We start from the raw sequence: 6,000 nt of genomic DNA, 5'->3' as shown, positions 1-6,000 counted from the left end.
TGAATGCTTCAATTGATCCTGCCTCCACCACGTTCTCAGGCAGCATGTTCCAGATCTTAACCACTCGCTGCATGAAAAAGTTTTTCCTCATGTCACTTTTGCTTCTCTTACCAAATACTTTAAACCTGTGCCCTCTCGTTCTCGATCTTTTCACGAGTTTCAGATTTCCAGCATCTGCAGTATTTTGTTTTTGTATCACATAATAGAATTGTTAGCAAAGTTAAAGCCCATGGGGTTATAGGGCAATGGCAGCGTGGATACAAATTTGACTACTGGTCAGAAAGCAGAAATTCTTGTTGAATGCTCGCTTTTCAGGGTGAAGAGAAGTATACATTGGTGTTCTCCATGAGTTGGTATAAGGACAACTGCTCTTTTTGATATCTGTTGTTGATATTTGGAAGGACCCAAGTGCAGAAGTGGTGAAGGTAATCAAGATAGAAAACCTGGAAATGTAGTATACAATGATGAGGATAGTAACAGACTTCAGAAGGACATAGACAGACTGATGAAATGGACAGATGTATGGCAGATGAAATTTAATGCAAAATGTGGAAATGATACATTTTGGGAAGAAGAATGAGGCGAGACAATATCAAGTAAATGGTACAATTTTAATGGGGGTGCTGGAACAGAGACCTGGGAGGGTGCATGAATAAAAAAACTTTGAAGTGGCAGGACAAATTGAGAAGGAAGTTAAAAGAGCGAATGGGATCCTTGGTTTAATTAGTAGAGGAGTAGAGTACAAAGACAATGCAATTATGCCAAATCTTTATAAAACACCAGTTAAGCTTCAGCTCAAGTATTGGGTTCAATTCTGGGCATCACAGTTCAGGAGGATGTCAATGCCTTAGAGAGGGTATAAAAAAGATTTACTGGAATGGTACCGCAGATGAGGACCTGCATGTGGAGATATTGGAGAATCTAGGGTTGTTCTTCTTACAGCAGAGAAGGTTAAGAGAAGATATGACTGGGGTTTACAAAATCATGAATGTCTTTGATGTAGCAAATAGGGAGAAATTTTTTCCAGAGACAGAAAGTTCAGTAACCAGAGGACACAGAATTAAAGCGATGGGCAAAAGAACAAGAGGTGATGTGAGGAAAACATTTTTTACACAGCGAGTGATGATGATCTGGCACAAACTGCATGAAACAGTGTTGGAAGAAGATAAGCCACTATCCCCTTAACCCAATCTTTTGTATCATTGATTTCGTCAAAATTCCCAAGGATGTTACCGGACAGATATAAATAATAACACAGCTACTGCAGCTCACTTCATGCTAGGTTTGTTCCAAGAAAGCATGTTCAGCTTCATTACAAGTCAGTTATGAGGGACTTCAGTTTTGTCTGTCTATCTGTCTTCGATAACACTCTCCACAGTTAGCGGTGCTGTATTCATCTAGAATGACAGAAAGAAAAGTTGACCATTAGGTTAGCTGTCAGTTCTGAGACATTGTCATTCTTATGTACCAGAGGCCATTACATGCTCTTCCCCTTATTGCTGCTCCAATATCTATCTTTATATGCCATGGTCTTTGAATTGCACCATCTCCACTGTGTAAACTGTTCAACTTTATATGTTGCAGGAACCGTAACTCATCCATGTCTGCACGAATCATAGGCTATGTGGCCTGCATCCTTCAGTGGTTCATTTAGCATAAGCCATCTGCCTGACATGCATCCTCTGTTTTTCTAACTGCCATTTATCAATGGTAATGCACCGGGATGAATTTCCCTTCATATCACCTGTTCTCTTCATTGGCTTTACTGTGCCAGCCTTGGCTCTGTTCATTTATTTCTGAGTCAGAAAGTTCTGGGTTCAATCTTTGCTCTAAGACTTGATCACATAATCTAGCCCAATACTTCAGTGCAGCACTGAAGGAATGCTGCACTGTTGGGAGTGCTGTACTTTGGATCAGATATTAAACCATGGCTACAGGAGCGTTCTCCTCTTTTTCAGATTATCCATACTTCTCCCCTCTTTCTGCTATTCTCCCATCACCATTTATATCTCCTCTGGATCCATCTTGCGTTTCTCTACCTGTCATATTATCACCATCCTTACATGGCTATGGGGCAGGGAGGGAGGGTGGAAGTGTCTAGTCATGAAATTCCAGCCATCATGGTCGGGGGCCGTTTTGATAGACCCATTGAGGACATGGCTTCTGATTCTTGTCAGGAACCTTCGCGTTGCAGCAGAGGAGGGGTACTATACCTGCCACAGGTCCATCCAAGCGATCATCAAGCAGACCATTGGGCTGCTGAAGATGAGATTCAGGTGGCTTGACGGATTCAGTGAAGCCCTTTAGTATGCCCCAGCAAGGATCTTTCATATCGTGGTGATCTGCTGTTCTCTGCACAATCTAGCAATCCAGAGAGGGTGAGGCCATGCATAATGAGGACATAATTGATCACCATGCCTTATCCGATGAGGAGGATGTGGAAGATGCTGCTGAGCAGGCAGCATGGGATGAGGAACACCTTGCATTGGAGGTGAGAGGCATTGAGAGACACACCAGGGAGGCTCAGAACAATCTCATACATACCCGGTTCCTGTGTGCTCTTTCAATGTCAGTGCAATAAAAACTCACCTTAATGCAGACTGGCTACTCCCTCCTTCAAATTGCACTCCAACGCTCAGCACCCAGGTTCACAGCGTGCACTGGTAAAGCTGAGAAGCTGACCAAACATGGCCTACCCCAACACCAGCAGCCCATCGAGGGAGTAAAACTGTAGATGACATCTGACAAAGCATTAAGAAATGCATGGACGACCATCAGCAGTAACTGTGACAGAGATTTATTGGCACTACTCTATCAGGTCTTAACAAGTACCAAATTTAAACACTCGTGAACCCCAAGTGCAGCTAGATGCTTTTCTTAACCTGCTTAAGTGTACTTCTACGAGCTGCGATCCCTGTGCTCACAGCTGAAGTGGAGGCTGCCCCATGGCCTGGGATGACCTTGGCAGCTGTCCTCTGGTCGCCTGGAGCCTGGAGGGTCCCGACATGCTGAGGGGCTCCCTCAAAGGTGCAGGTCCCTCCTCTGTTGCTGTGGCTACTGGAGCTGGGGTCACTGGCAGAGGGGCTGAGGAACCACTGTCCACACTCGGAACACCCTGACAAGAGCCCCCCAATGTAGAAGGCAGCCTCTCCTCCTCACTTGCAAGGCATACTTGAACCTCCCTGCTAACCTGAGAAGGACAACGATGTATTGGAGATTCCAGGCATCCCATCCCCCTATAGCCTCGTCACTGTTGCACTGAGCTCACGGAAAAGGCAATGGTATGTAAGTCTGCATGCATCCTCGGTATCCACTGATGGCTCTGCTGGATTTGGCTCTCCATAAAGATCACCAACATCTCGATGGAGGATGCCAATCATGCACACATCAGAGACATAGCAACAAGAACTTCAAAGTTGCTTCATTAAATATAATACTTTTGCTCTGTACCTTGCTCCATCCATTTCTCCCCTTCTTTTGTAACAGGACAACTTTTAGGATGACCAGCAGACCTTTAAGTGCTGCTGACACCAACTGTCTCAACCTGAAATACTTCCAGCACATTATGTTTCCACGAGTATTATAAGTGAGCAGACCCTGCATTATGGTGGCTGTCTGGGTTTAGCCAACCACTATTGCAGCGCTTTCCCTTGAAAGAATTAAATAGATGTGTTGGAGTCCGTGATAAAGTCAATTGCAAAATTTGTAGAAGGACTGACCCGGATGGACTGAATGATTACTCCATAAATATACTCATATTTTTAATGGTATTAACCAATTTGCACTAGCTTCCAAATGGAAAGTCCCAACTTAATGCATAACCCTGTCAATCAACCTAACAGTTTATGGCAAGTCTGCAGATGTGATCCAACATGCTTCTCTCCTGTGCATTATTGAAATATGCCACCTCTTCGAAATAGACATACATTTCAAATGTAGACAATGATTTCTATTATTTATTTCTGACTGCCTCTATGCTCCCCAGTTTTATTTTCCTTGCTTAATAACAATATCTCTTATCTATCAATATTTTAAAGTTTAAATTAAAGTCTGTGAAAGCTTTGATGGAGATAAGAAGAGAAAATTATCAACAGTGAAAATCTGGAATAAAGACTCAAAATCCTGGAATGCACAACATATCAATAAGCATCTGGAAAAAAATGTATTTGTATCGAGAAAGAGCGGAGTAGTGATATTATCACATGAGTAGCAAACCAGCAGCCTTTTCAAATTTTAGTTTAGGCAGGCATCAAGATCGGCGCAGGCTTGGAGGACCGAATGGCCTGTTCCTGTGCTGTACTGTTCTTTGTTCTTTATTCTTAGACAGAGACAGTCCATCACACTGATTCTGGTGAAATATTAGCTGATCTTTTTGTTTCAGGTACTGACTGACGTTGTAAATTTTGATCATTGTCTTTTAAAGCCTAAATATTTCCTTATTTATAGTGAAAAGAGAGTGAGAGAATAACCAATAGTTGCTTATGAGACAGTCATTAGCTATTGTGCAGGTGGATGGAGAGAGTAGATTAACAATCAATTTATTAGTTCCTTAATTGTATGAAAGGTATGGTTTAAACAAGTTTTCCCCACCCTATAAATAACATGGAGCACAAAGACTTGGCACAGATTCAGCATCATGTGCTGGAAAGGTATGGAAGTTGTGACTGCAAGTGTAACCTTGACATTTACCTTTCTCTGCTAAGCAACATTCAGTAAAAAAAAAACAATGCCTATTTTTGCCAAGCAACTTCAATAAAATTATGTGTCCATCTCTATTAGGACCAAACTGTACTCACTTTAATAACATTGAACTTTGCAAAGTTTTACTTTGACCTTAACATATAATTGAGGCAGTATTTTGTTTCTTCACAGTTTTCTTTTAGCTTCAATGGTTCTAAAAGTCTGAATATTTGTGAATCGAAAGATCTGAGGGCCAGAATTCTGCTGCCCATTTGGGTAGTCTCTTTGGACCGAAGGTGGGAGTGTGATAGGAGAGCTGTAGAATTTTGGCCAGGGCCTGTGTATCTGGGTCTTTCCACCAATTTACGCAGGGTTTTTGTGCAAGAGCCTATGTCTGCCCCATATAAAGATAACTGCACTAGCTGGGGCACAAACAGGGTACCTGCCGGTGGGTCACTTACACGTGGCTTTATATAGAGACTACCTGGAGGGACATGCTTGTTTTGGCCGAGTCCCCAGAAAATATTTTTCAGCTGTCTTTACGAGGGTATGGTTTAAACAAAGTTGGCAGTCTCCATCACAAAGTGTGACATTTCCCCAGCTGGTGGGCATCTGATATGCACTCCACTGATGCAAACAACCACCAATGCGATTATAATGGGAGAAGCTCTCCTTGACCTCTCATAGTGGCGTCAGCACTAGAAGTTCTCAGGAGACATCTTTGGTTGCTGTGCCTTCAGCTGCCTAGGCCCTTAGCCCTAGACCTTGCAATTCCTGCCCTGAACCTTGCTGCCTCTCTGCTCCTTTAAACCTACATCCAGCAGTCCTAATATCTCCTTACGTGGCTTAGTGTCAAATTTTGTTTGATAACACTCCTGCAATGTGTCTTGGGAAATTTTACTGTGTTACAGCTACTATATAAATGCAAGTTGTTGTTGTATCTTGCACCTATGCCAAGATGTCATCACCTCACATTTCTCCTCTTTGGAAATCTCTCCCTAAACCTCTCCAGACCTCTACCTTCCTCCCCTTCTTTAAATCCCTCCTCAAATGCCCACCTCTTTGTAGAAGGCTTTTGATATCCCCTCTTAATTTTTCTCTTCTTTGATTCAGCATCCATTTTTTGTACATTGTACATTTTAATACATTGACAGCACTATATAAATTCAAGGTTTGGTTGCAGATGCCCGAGTTACAAACCCCACCTTCCACTCCAATCTCCACCAAGGATTAGTGTCCTCCAGAGTACCTGAATATATATTGGCCCTAAAATTCCTCCACTAGAAAACTAGCAGTTAATAATTTTTTTTTAAAGACTGC

At 42.5% G+C, this 6,000-nt stretch overlaps 1 long non-coding RNA gene across 2 annotated transcripts in view; it reads right to left on the bottom strand.

The window, feature by feature from the left end:
- Positions 1 to 597: 597 nt before the first annotated feature.
- The window catches only part of LOC137368637 (uncharacterized), a 41,346-nt gene continuing 35,943 nt past the window's right edge, over positions 598 to 6,000 (bottom strand). For both annotated transcript variants that reach the window (XR_010974793.1, XR_010974794.1), the window contains exon 2: positions 598 to 1,397. This is a non-coding gene — a long non-coding RNA (uncharacterized lncRNA). The remainder of the gene's footprint in view (positions 1,398 to 6,000) is intronic.

This window comes from Heterodontus francisci, chromosome 4, assembly GCF_036365525.1.
Source record: "Heterodontus francisci isolate sHetFra1 chromosome 4, sHetFra1.hap1, whole genome shotgun sequence".
NCBI lineage: Eukaryota > Metazoa > Chordata > Chondrichthyes > Heterodontiformes > Heterodontidae > Heterodontus > Heterodontus francisci.
This window is presented reverse-complemented; position numbering and strand designations above follow the sequence as displayed.